Genomic DNA, 13,809 nt, shown 5'->3' with positions numbered 1-13,809 from the left:
AGCATCACTACGAACAAAGCTAGTGGTGGTCATGGAATTCCAATTGAGCTATTTCAAATCCTGAAAGATGATGCTGTGAAAGTGCTGCACTCCATATGCCAGCAAATTTGGAAAACTCAGCAGTGGCCACAGGACTGGAAAAGGTCAGTTTTCATTCCAATCCCAAAGAAAGGCAATGCCAAAGAATGCTCAAACTACCGCACAATTGCACTCATCTCACACGCTAGTAAAGTCATACTCAAAATTCTTCAAGCCAGGCTTCAGCAATATGTGAACCGTGAACTCCCAGATGTTCAAGCAGGTTTTAGAAAAGGCAGAGGCACCAGAGATCAAATTGCCAACATCTGCTGGATCATGGAGAAAGCAAGAGAGTTCCAGAAAAACATCTATTTCTGCTTCATTGACTATGCCAAGGCCTTTAACTGTGTGGATCACAACAAACTGTGGAACATTCTGAAAGAGATGGGAATACCAGACCACCTGACCTGCCTCTTGAGAAACCTGTATGCAGGTCAGGAAGCAACAGTTAGAACTGGACATGGAACAACAGACTGGTTCCAAATAGGAAAAGGAGTACGTCAAGGTTGTATATTATCACCCTGCTTATTTAACTTCTATGCAGAGTACATCATGAGGAATGCTGCAAGAAGCACAAACTGGAATCAAGATTGCCAGGAGAAATATCAATAACCTCAGATATGCAGATGACACCACCCTTATGGCAGAAAGTGAAGAGGAACTAAAAAGCCTCTTGATGAAAGTAAAAGAGGAGAGTGAAAAGGTTGGCTTGACGCTCAACATTCAGAAAACGAAGATCATGGCATCTGATCCCATCACTTCATGGGAAATAGATGGGAAAACAGTGGAAACAGTGTCAGACTTTATTTTTTTGGGCTCCAAAATCACTGTGGATGCTGATTGCAGCCATGAAATTAAAAGACGCTTACTCCTTGGAAGGAAAGTTATGACTAACCTAGATAGCATATTGAAAAGCAGAGACATTATTTTGCCAACCAAGGTCTGTCTAGTCAAGACTACGGTTTTTCCGGTGGTCATGTATGGATGTGAGAGTTGGACTGTGAAGAAAGCTGATCGCCGAAGAATTGATGCTTTTGAACTGTGGTGCTGGAGACAACTCTTGAGAGTCCCTTGGACTGCAAGGAGATCCAGTCAGTCCATTCTAAAGGAGATCAATCCTGGGTGTTCATTGGAAGGACTGATACTAAAGCTGAAACTCCAATACTTTGGCCACCTCATGTGACGAGTTGACTCACTGGAAAAGACTCTGATGCTGGGAGGGATTGGGGGCAGGAGGAGATAGGGACGACAGAAGATGAAATGGCTGGATGGCATCACCGACTCGATGGACATGAGTTTGAGTGAACTCCGGGAGCTGGTAATGGACAGGGAGGCCTGGCGTGCTGTGATTCATGAAGTCGCAAAGAGTCGGACAGGACTGAGCGACTGAACTGAACTGAACCATAAAATCCAACAATTCTGCTTCTAGGTTTTTCCAAATGAAAACACTAATTCAAAAAGATATATGCATCCTTATGTTTATTACAGCCTTATTTACCACAGCCAAGATGTGGAAGCAGCCCAAGTGCCCATCAGTAGAGGAATAGATAAAGAAGATGTAGTATATACCTATACAGTGGAATATTGTGGGTGCGGGCAAGCTCAGTTGCTTCAGTCATGTGTGACTCTTTGCGACCCCATGGTCTGTAGCCCATCAGGCTCCTCTATCCATGGGATTCTCCAGGCAAGGATACTGGAGTGGGTTGCCACGCCCGTTTCCAGGGAATCTTCCCCACTCAGGAATCGAACTTGCGTCTCCCATGTCTCCTGCTTTGCAGGCAGATTCTTTACCCACTGAGCCACCTGGGAAGCCTATGATGGAATATTACTCACCCATTAAAAAAAAAATGAAATGTTGCCATTTGAGACAACATGGAAGGACCTACAGGGCTTCCCCGGTAGCTCAGCTGCTAAAGATTCCGCCTGCAATGAAGAAGGCCCCATTTCGATTCCTGGGTTGGGAAGATTCCCTGGAGGCTAAGTAGGCTACCCACTCCAGTATTCTTGGACTTCCCTGGTGGCTCAGATGATGAAGAATCTGCCTGCAGTGCAGGAAACCTGGGTTTGAGCTTCCTGCTCCAGGCTCGCGAAGAATCAGACACAGCTGAAGCGACTTAGCACACACGCATTGAAGTTTAAAAAGGGATTTATTTATTCACTGGTGGCACATTGACAGTAGAAAAGGCAGTATAATATGCTAGTTAGAGGGTAGGTTTTCAGATCAGTCATACTAAGATTTGATGGTGACTCAAGCAGATACTTGCTGTGTGACTTTTATATCTTCTAGCCTCATATTTTTCATCTGTTAAGTGGTGAAAAGTGGGTTTCCTTGGTGGCTAAGAGGGTAAAGAATCTGCCTGCAATGCGGGAAACCTGGGTTTGATCCCTAGGTTGGGAAGATCTCCTGGAGGAGGGCATGGCAACCCACTCCAGTATTCTTGCCTGGAGAATCCCCATAGACAGAGGAGCCTGGTAGGCTACAGTCCATGGGGTCACAAACAGTTTGACATGACTGAGTGACTAAGCACACAGCACAGCACATGTAGATGTAAAAATTAAATGAAAGAATGTATGCTTCTAAACAGCATGCTATCTGACACTTGAAAAATATTTTTTCTGTCCATTACAAATATTTAAAGTACTATTTCAAAATATGGCCAAATGCTTACAACATAATATTAAAATTTGAACTATATACAGAAAATGACTTTAATTGTACTATAATCTAAATATTTCTGTAGTCTACTGATATGCTATGTTAATGTGCAACTTTTTTTCTCACTTGCCCCTCTCTAGGCAAGACCTCAGCTCTGTCTCCCCAGTCTTCCTCAGGATTTCTGGGAAGCTTCAGGGTACATCACATGTACATTACATTCCCACAACATACAAGCTACTTCTGGTGTAATCTAGTCCAGAGCAACTGGGCTGGAATTTCTTCAGCCTCCAAGGCCAGTTTTGTAATTAAATGTGATCTTAAATTCTTTGTACTTCCTGGCTTTGGTACCTGAACCTAAACTGAAATATCCTTTAATTGTCCATGAAGAATTAATGCTGCCTGACTTCTACTAACTTTACTAGTAATTATTCTCTCCTTTTTTGTCATTTGTACCTCTATTTTTTTTTTATTTTACAATATTATATTGGTTGGTTTTGCCATACATTGATATGAATTTGCCCCGGGTTCACATAAGTTCCCCCTCCTGAACCCCCCTCCCACCTCCCTCCTCCCTTTATCCTCCCTCTGGGTCATCCCCGCATGCTAGCCCCGAGCATCCTATAACATGCATTGCATTTGTACCTCTAAATCAATCTTACTGTATGCTGCCCTATTTTTATTTCTAAAATATTTTTAGTGAAAAATTCTTTAAATTCTATAGTGCTTTCCAATCTTCAAAAGTTTCATACACGTGATTTCATATAATCCCATAATAACCCTTTTTTAAAAAGTCCTCCAGCCCCGCATTAACCCTTCTCTTTCTCTTTCCCGTTTCCCTCTCCCCGCTGGTAACCACTAGTTTGCTGTCTATATCTTTGAGTCTTATGTTGCCCTATCTGAAAATTGTCTTTCTTAATAGGTATAGTTTTGCCTTTTATTGAGGTGATTTTTTTTTTTTACTGATAGTGATTTAACTTCCTAGATTATAAATTCCTTATGAGAAGAGACTAGAATTTCTTTTTGTTTAGCATCCCCCTGTAACATCCACTGTAATTCTACCTTAGACAAAGTATGAACCTGGAAAATTTTAATTAATGAAATCTCAAAGATACAGTAGGGAATAAATTATGTAATAGGCAACTATAACTCAGCATTAAATCCCTCTGTGCTAACAGAGTGGACTTTTACTTGTTAACTTCTCCCAACACTCCTCACATCACCACAGTCCAGCCCAACCTAAAATAGTGGAGAGGTAGCAAAACCTCTGTTCTGGGCTCTTCTGACCTGGCAAATTCCTCCCCAACCCTAGCTGCTGAGACGTGAGCTGAACGTGAGACATGCTTTCATAAAGGAGCAAGGCAGGCGGAGGCACCGGCATGCTGCATTCAACATGTGCTGCCCTACATTCCTGATCAATTTCTAGTGTGTCCTTTTTTCTGCTTCTTTGTTGGTTACAGGTGAAAACGAAAATACTCTCAACCCACTAGTCATTCAAACCAAGCTTTAAATCTGAATCAGCCTGTGTGGTCTGACCTGCCTCCTCAGGTACAATTGTAAATCCTTTATATACATCTAATCCTCACAAAACAGGGTGATGTGGCAAAGACAGTGCTCACCAATGATTCCGTAGCCTTTGCATTTCCCATCCTCCCTTGCAGATAGGTTAGGGCCATGTGGCTAGTTCTGGCCAATACACTAAGTAGAAAAAACATACGTCTCTTTAGGGCCAATGAAGTTGAAAGCCAGTGTGTCTCCTCCATTCCTTTTCTGTTATAACATCCTTGGATTGACAGCTGTCAGTCACAAGAGAGGGGGCTGCCACATCCATACCGGAATAATGAGAGCAAAAAATATAATTTAATTGTGTTAAACCACATAGATTTAAAAATTTGTAGCTGCAGCATAGTCTTCCCTGTCCTGACTAACATAGATGACATTCAGAATATTTAATAACTAATTAAATATTAGTACTTAATGGGCCCTGACTATCAGAATGAATGTAATGACCAATCAGAACAGACTTTGGCTGTACACAGCTGGTGTGGCTATATGAGTCCATACAGATGAACAGCCCAGAAAATAACTACAAACTTATCCCAATTTCATAGTTGCTTAAGCAACTATCAATTTAAATTGATAAAGTTCAAGGAAGGTCAGTGGCCTGCCAAAAATCAATGACTTCCATCCAGGCTTTCTTCATGCAAAGTCTGTTCTCTTTCTGTTTCAACATTCTGCTTCCTACTTGTTGAATGATGTGCAAATTACTTCAGCAACTCATGAAAAGCGGTTTTTGATGCTGCAATAGAACTGTCCAAACAGTTTGTTTATCTAAACCGTGTTCATGTGCTCAGTCGTCCAACTCTTTGCAACCCTATGGACTGCACCTGCTAGTCTCCTCTGTTCTTGGGATTTTCCAAGCAAGAATGCTGGAGTGGGTTGCTGTTTTCTCCTCCAGGGGATCTTCCTAACCCAGGGATCAAAACCACGTCTTCTGGGTCTCATGCATTGACAGGAGGATTCTTTACCACTTGGGAAGCCCAATAGTATATGTTTATTATTTCAAGTTTGCTTTAACTTGAACACCTAGCCTCTGTGTAAAATGTCAGCATTATATTTTGCCTTTCTTTTAAATTTTCCTTCTGTCATTATTCATAATTAATCCTGAAACTGTAGTATTTAAGTTGATACATCCAACTTTATGATATAATATATATTTAAAAGGCAAGAGAAAATTAAATTGGATGAAATGCTAGCTTTTGGCATAGTTCTTTTGCTCCTGCTGCTCGTTCTTCATTTAAATTCATAAGTCTCTTTTCTCCATGACAGGATAATCATCTCCACAGCAACTAACTATTATACCACAAAGGAAGATGCCTATGAGTGAGAACTGATCAGCAGGAGCTGAGCAACACTTAGGCAACAGAGATTCTATTTTCACACAAATATCTCTAATTATAATAAGCTAAGGAGGAACTATATCATTCCCTTCATCCCCCCCAAACACAAGCCGAGCTGTTGCTACATCAGTTCAGTTCAGTTCAGTCGCTCAGTCGTGTCCGACTCTTTGTGACCCCATGAATCACAGCACGCCAGGCCTCCCTGTCCATCACCAACTCCCGGAGTTCACTCAAACTCATGTCCATCGAGTCGGTGATGCCATCCAGCCATCTCATTCTCTGTCGTCCCCTTCTCCTCCCGCCCCCAATCCCTCCCAGCATTGGAGTCTTTTCCAGTGAGTCAACTCGTCGCATGAGGTGGCCGAAGTATTGCAGTTTCAGCTTTAGCATCAATCCTTCCAATGAACACCCAGGATTGATCTCTTCTAGAATGGACTGGTTGGATCTCCTTGCAGTCCAAGGGACTCTCAAGAGTCTTCTCCAACACCACAGTTGAAAAGCATCAATTCTTCGGCACTCAGCTTTCTTCACAGTCCAACTCTCACATCCATACATGACCATGGGAAAAACCATAGCCTCGACTAGACGGACCTTTGTTGGCAAAGTAATGTCTCTGCTACATAGTTTCCCACAAAAAGATAGTACTTTCAACAACAGAGAACTTTAATAAGAGCATATGCCTATGAAGAGATGATATCACCTAATATTATGAGGTAAACCTGTATCTAGACTGAAAAGCAGGTACTGGTTAAATTAAAATCACATTACAGCATGATTTTCAAGAGTCAAAATTAAAGCAGGGTCTGTTTCACAGATTGTTAATAATGTTTGAACAACAAGCCAAAACCTATTTAAAGGTGAAAGAAAAGGTACAGAAATGGTTACTGGCCACATGATAATTATTACCAGAGCTGCTCTTTACAAAGAGGAAATTTGGAATGGGAGTGGTGGTGGTCAGGAGCTTGTAGGGGTATAATCACAGCAATAATAACATGTATTACATTTGAAATGGGTCTGAACACTTTACAACACAATTTCAAGACAGCACTTTCGCTGACAGAATTGTCTAGGGAATCTGAAACCATACTACATACTCATGATGGACTTCTCTGGTGGTCCAATGGATGAAACTATGTGCTTCTGCTGCAGGGGGCTTCTCTGGTCAGGAACTATGACCCCACATGCCAAGTAGTGTGGGTTAAAAAAAAAAAAAGTCCTTTGTCAACATAGGTCCGTCTAGTAAAGGTTATGGTTTTTCCAGTAGTCAGGTATGGATGTGAGAGTTGGACTATAAAGAAAACTGAGTGCCAAAGAAAATGATGCTTTTGAATTGTGGTGTTGGAGAAGACTCTTGAGAGTCCCCTGGACTGCAAGGAGATCTAACCAGTCTGTCCTAAAGGAGATCAGTCCTGGGTGTTCATTGGAAGGACTAATGTTGAAGCTGAAACTCCAATACTTTGGTCACCTGATTCGAAGAGCTGACTCATTTGAGAAGACCCTGATGCTGGGAAAGATTGAAGGCAGGAGGAGAAGGGGACGACAGAGGATGAGATGGTTGGATGGCATCACTGACTCAATGGACATGGGTTTGGGTGAACTCCGGGAGTTGGTGATGGACAGGGAGGCCTGGCGTGCTGTAATTCATGGGCTTGCAAAGAGCTGGACACGACTGAGCAACTGAATTGAACCGAACTGAACTGGTGATGGAACACAAGAAAACAATGGTTGATCACTAGATGCTGCCTATTACCCACCATTTTTACTTTGGTTTCATAGAATTTTAAGTCAAATCAATCATCTACAATCTTACAAGTGACATGCATTGTTTGAAGACTATCAATCTCTTCTCTCCCACTAGATGATAAGCGTTTTGAGGGCAGGCACCATATCATATGATTATGTTATTTCCTATAATGATCAAGACAATCCACGATAAAGAGGTTCTGTCTCAATATAATACAGAAATGACAAGGTCCTCATCTGTGTTACAGCAAGAAAAGTATAGACTTAGGTCGATCAGAGATGATTAATGTAGGACCTTTTTCTGAACCCTTTATTGCCGTGATGGGTATTCTCCTGTTTGCCCATTTTCTTCCAACCTAGTAAGTAGACAGAAAACAGAATGAAATCAGAAAGGAAGCTAGAAAAAGAAATACAGATTGGAAAATCCTGGTCAGACACTGAGAGTTAGAGTTGCTGAAGATCCCAGCAGACAGAGTATATGCCTTCAGACACTTTTTTCTTTTAAACAAGCAATCACCTTGTTACTGTGACCTGGTAAGACTCTCCTTCCTGCCTAATTAAATTCTATACTATTTTTTTGTTTTTCTTTTGGTCTCCTTTTAGACAAACTCTTTAAACTTAAAAACTTTAACCAATATAGATTGTCATCCTCTTTTTTTGGAAACTGTTTCCCTTGCTTTCATGAGGCTATGTGCATTGTGCTAAGTTGCTTCAAGCATGTCCGACCCTTTGCCACCCTGTGGACTGTAGCCCACCAGGTTTCTCTGTCCAAGGGATTCTCCAGGCAAGAATACTGGAATGGGTTGCCATGCCCTTCTCCAGGAGATCTTCCCAACCAGGGATCGAACCCACAGTCTCCTGGATTTTCTTTCATGTGTCTTCACCTCCTCTTTTGCTCTTGGATCCATTCACTCTTCCTTCCTCTCCGCACTGCATGAAAGTGACCAAGTTACAGAGCAGAGCCTTCTGGCTCTCACTATATCCACTCTCCATTGGAACCTTCAGCAACTTTAACTCTCAGCTCTCGACCAGGGCTTTCTATCTGTACCTCTATTTCCAATTTCCATTTTGAGCTCAGATCTGTGTTTTTTACCTACTGCTGGACATTTGCACTTAGTTTCTTTGCCTTTAGTTCACACTCAACTCAATCTGAGATAAAATTCTTGATATTTTTTCACAAATTAGTACCCCCTCTGACCTTCACTTTTTGATACTAGTATTTCTCCAGGCTGAAGACGTGAAAAGTGGTAGCCTTATAAAAAAAAAAAGAGAATTAGTGATTTTTAAGGACAAAATCAACATATGTAGAGTAGAATCTTCTGGGAGAACAAAACTAAACACTAGGGCTCCCAAGTGGTGCTACGGGTAAAGAACCGGCCTGCCAATGCAGAAGGCAGAAGAGATGCGCGTTTGATCCCTAGTTTGGGAAAATCCCCTGGAGTAGGAAATGGCTATCCACTCCAGTATTCTTGCCTGGAAAATTCCATGCACAGTGAAGTCTGGCAGGTTACAGTCCATGGGGCCACAAAGAGTCGGATATGACTGAACACTCACACACAGAACTTAAGGGTTACATTCCCAAGTCAAGTTTATGGTTATGTGTCTTGCTCAGTTTAATTGCTATAGAAGAGGGTTGCTCCAGACCAAGTTCAAGCTTTACAACTCCATCTGTTGAGGAAAGACAAGCTTCCTGGTGGATTAAATATTTCCCCATTTCCCCACTAGTTTTTTTTTTTTTCAGCTGTTTTAATAAAAAAGAGCTCAACAGATTTTCTTTTCAGAAGTATCCAAGTGAATCCAGTGACTTCAGGACCACAACTCTTTCTGAATTTTGAGGATTCTGTTGTACTCAAGCATCCCAGAGAATTTCTGGACTCCTTTCTCTCACTCTCATGTTCAGTTTGACACTAACACAGGTTTTCTTTCTCTAATATCCCTCTAAAATGTCTGTATTCTTTTCCACTCTCTCTATTACCACCAGGTCCAGGTTTTTATTACCTTATTCCTGAAGTGCTTTTTGTCACTCTTTGCTATATCCTTGCCTTTCTCTCTCCAGTGATCAAGCCCTGTGGTCAGAAAGCACCTTGGAGTAAGCTAGTCCAAAGTCCATATAACTCTTGAATCACTTCCCCAGAGTCTCTTCAGTTCAGTCGCTCTGTCGTGTCCGACTCTTTGCGACCCCATGAATCACAGCACGCCAGGCCTCCCTGTCCATCACCAGCTCCCGGAGTTCACTCAAACTCATGTCCATCGAGTCGGTGATGCCATCCGGCCATCTCATTCTCTGTCGTCCCCTTCTCCTCCTGCCCTCAATCCCTCCCAGCATCAGAGTCTTTTCCAGTGAGTCAACTCTTCTCATGAGGTGGCCAAAGTATTGGAGCTTCAGCTTCAGCATCAGTCCTTCCAATGAACATTCCTTTAGAATGGACTAGTGCTCCTCTGCTAAGTCACTTCAGTCGTGTCCAACTCTGTGCGACCCCATAGACGGCAGCCAACCAGGCTCCCCCATCCCTGGGATTCTCCAGGCAGGAACACTGGAGTGGGTTGCCAAAGTGCTCCTCTAGTCTAGGATAATTAATCCATCTCAAACACCGTGATGAAGTTGAGTACCACATTACTTCTTGTTTTTCAAAATCTTCTAATGGGATTCCAGAGGAAAAATTGAACTCTGGAGCTCATATTCAAGTAAGGCTCACAGGCTATAACAGTCATCTACCTCTTCAGGCTCCCATCTCACCACACAGCCTCTTCACCACTCATAGTAAACACTTAAGAGTTCCTTGGGCTTCCCTTGTGGCTCAGTTGGTAAAGAATCTGCCTGCAGTGTGGGAGATCTGGGTTCTATCCCTGGGTTTTGAAGATCCCCTGGGAAGGGAATGGCTACCGCACTCCAGTATTCTGGCCTGGAGAATTCCATGGACTGTCTATTCCATAGTGTCTCGAAGAGTCGAAACGACTGAATGACTTTCACTTTCACAGAGTTTCTCAAATACACTGTGTTGTTGAACTTGGCTTATTTTGGTTCCCTCTATCCTAGAATGTGTAATTTTCTGCTAACCAAAATCCTGCTTTTACTTCAAGATCTAAGGCTCAAACACTCCTTGTTTGAAATTGTCTTCGCGTCTCTTCTCCCACAGCATTTCATTTGTATTAAAGAGAATGGCTTTACTAGTAGCTGTGAATATATTTCTCTTTCAGAAAACTGTGAGCTCCTTGTATTATGCAATATTTTTGTTTTCTTGAAGAACTTTCGAGAAATGGAAACTTCCCTAGTCTCACTTTCTACTTTTCAGACATTCTGGTTGGTCTTATATGTGACAGTGTTTTTACATAATTACTGATGAAACCTTCAGTCTCTCACTGTGTACTAGCTGTACAGGGGCTGCAAAATTGAGTTCTTGGCACAAATAATACACTGGGGCTAATGACTAGAGCAAAAGCAGGATAATTGCTTTCCTGGCATAGAATTCCAGTGGGGTAAACTGTAACTTCTAGTGCTTAGTGGTGGCAATATTTTCTTCATTAGACCTATGCATGGAATGTGGTTTTGGACATTCTTCCTAAAAGTTTAGCCTGAGTAGAATGTTCCAACAATTCCAACCATTCTGTGAACTACCTCATACCTTTTCATAAAACTCCTTTTCCACTCAGTCAGCCAAAGTCAGCTTCTGTTGCTTGCAACCAAGAACCCTGACCAATAAAGACATTTTCCTTCATTCCCCATAGACCAACTAAGTCAGGATCTCAATATTTAAAAGACTTTACTGAAGGGTCAGGGATACCATGAGGAAAATACTGTATTAAAAGTAGCTTATCACAGGCTACTAGAGAATTGATGCTTTCAGGGGCTGCAAGCCCAGCCTGTGCTCACAGAGAAATTTCATAGGCCCCTCTGCTTCATTCCTGGCATGGCTACAGGTGCTAGCTTTATCCCCACCACAGCCAATTATTCTCAGGCACAGTACATAGTGCCCAAGGCCCACAGTGCTTTTACGGACCCATTAAAATGTTTTTGTTTCAGGTTTTTTTTTAATTGAATTTTAAAATTGGGTATAATTATAACAAAAATATAATAAGAATTTCAGCCTGGGTTACACAACACAGTCATAAAATGTGTGTGTGTGTAAAACAGTATAGTGAAATAAAAAATAGACCCACACATATACGTTTAATTGAATATTTACAATGGTGCCAGTCAATTCAATGGGATAGGAAAGTTTGTTAAACAAATAGTGTTGCAACACTTGGAAAAAAATGTATGAAAAAAAGAAATCTTGAGCACTCATTTCAGTGTCTGGTATACCAAAATTAGAATGATACAGAGAAGACTAGCATAGCCTTCACACAAGGATAATGTGCAAATTCAAGAAGCAGTCCATATTTTTAGGACAGTTGCTTTTAAGTATTCTTACCACACACACACAAAACAGTAAGTGATAGATATGTTAATCAGCTTGATAGTGTTAATTTATTCACAATGTGTACATACATATACCAAATTCTTTAATTAGAATAATCTAATTAAATAATGGACAAAAACCTAAACTGACAACTACCTCATCCAAAAAGATATGCACGTGGCAAATAAGCATGTGAAAAATATGATCAATATTATACGTCATTCAGTTCAGTTCAGTTCATTTGCTCAGTAGTGTCCAACTCTTTGTGACCCCGTGGACTGCACATGAGGCCTCCCTGTCCATCACCAACTCCTGAGAGTTGGACTGTGAAGAAAGCTGATTGCCGAAGAATTGATGCTTTTGAACTGTGGTGTTGGAGAAGACTCTTGAGAGTCCCTTGTACCGCCAGGAGATCCAACCAGTCCATTCTAAGGGAGATCAATCCTGGGTGTTCATTGGAAGGACTGATGCTAAAGCTGAAGCTGCGATACTTTGGCCACCTCATGCGACGAGTTGACTCAATGGAAAAGACTCTGATGCTAGGAAAGGTTGGGGGCGGGAGGAGAAGGGGACGAACGAGAGTGAGATGGCTGGATGGCATCACCGACTCTGTGGACATGAGTTTGAGTGAAGTCCGGGATTTGGTGATGGACAGGGAGGCCTGGCGTGCTGTGATTCATGGGGTCGCGGAGAGTCGGACACGACTAAGCGACTGAACTGAACTGAACTGAACTGAATAACGTAATTGCTGCTGCTGCTGCTAAGTCACTTCAGTTGTGTCCGACTCTGTGTGACCCCATAGACAGGAGCCCACCAGGCTCCCCCGTCCCTGGGATTCTCCAGGCAAGAACACTGGAGTGGGTTGCCATTTCCTTCTCCTATGTGTGAAAGTGAAAAGTGAAAGTGAAGTCGCTCAGTCATGTCCGACCCTTAGCGACCCCACGGACTGCAGCCTACCAGGCTCCTCCATCCATGAATAACGTAATTAGCCAACTACAAATTAAAACAACAATGAAATATCACTACACACCCATTAGAATGACCCAAGAAACCACCACAACATTGTAAAGCAATTATCCTCCAATTCAAAAAAAAAAAAAATAATAAAAGAATGGCCCAAACACAACACACTGACAGCAACCAAAGGCTGGTGAGCACGTGGAGTGACACAAACTCTCATTTGTTGTTGGTGGGAATACAAAATGATGCAGACTTTGGAAGACAGTGTGGCAGTTTCTCATGAAACTAAACATATCTTCTCAGGTGGCTCAGTACTAAAGAATCTGCCTGCCAATGCTGGAGACACAGAAGATGTGGTTTCAAACCCTGGGTCAGGAAGATCCTGAAGGGGGAAATGGCAACCCACTCCAGTATTCTTGCCTGGAAAATTCCATGAACATGGAGCCTGATGGGCTGCAATCTATAGTGTTGCAAAGAGCTGGAAAAGACTGAGCATGCAAGTACCCACCCAAACATATTTTTATTGTGTAATCCAATAATTGCACTCCTTGGTGTTCACCCAAATGTGTTGAAAAGTTATGTACATGGATGTATATGGATGTTTATAGAAGCTTTATTCATAATTGACAAAACTTGGAGGCAACCAAGATGTCCTTTGGTAGATGAATGGATAAACTGTGCAATATTCAGTCAGTTCAGTTCAGTCGCTCAGTCGTGTCCGACTCTCCGCAACCCCATGAATCACAGCACGCCAGGCCTCCCTGTCCATCACCAACTCCCAGAGTTCACCCAGACTCATGTCCACAGAATCGGTGATGCCATCCAGCCATCTCATTCTCTGTCATCCCCTTCTCCTCCCGCCCCCAACCTTTCCTAGCATCAGAGTCTTTCCAGAGAGTCAACTCATCGCATGAGGTGGCCAAAGTATTGGAGTTTCAGCTTTAGCATCAGTCCTTCCAATGAACACCCAGGATTGATCTCCTTTAGAATGGACTGGTTGGATCTCCTTGCAGTCCAAGGGACTCTCAAGAGTCTTCTCCAACACCACATTTCCAAAGCATCAATTCTTCGGCGA

At 42.2% G+C, this 13,809-nt stretch overlaps 1 non-coding gene and 1 pseudogene across 1 annotated transcript; one reads left to right on the top strand and one right to left on the bottom strand.

Moving 5' to 3' along the window:
* The window catches only part of LOC129550940 (small ribosomal subunit protein eS4, X isoform-like), a 62,914-nt pseudogene that overhangs the window by 31,031 nt on the left and 18,074 nt on the right, over positions 1–13,809 (bottom strand).
* Positions 11,654–11,759, top strand: LOC129551850 (U6 spliceosomal RNA). Its single transcript, XR_008685159.1, has one exon. It is a non-coding gene; the product is annotated as a U6 spliceosomal RNA (small nuclear RNA).

This window comes from Moschus berezovskii, chromosome 17 (genome assembly GCF_049115385.1).
Source record: "Moschus berezovskii isolate FMDL1 chromosome 17, NW_MosBer_1.0, whole genome shotgun sequence".
In the NCBI taxonomy this organism is placed as follows: Eukaryota; Metazoa; Chordata; class Mammalia; order Artiodactyla; family Moschidae; genus Moschus; species Moschus berezovskii.
The sequence above is the reverse complement of the archived record's forward strand: the minus strand, read 5'-3'. Positions and strand labels throughout refer to the sequence as shown.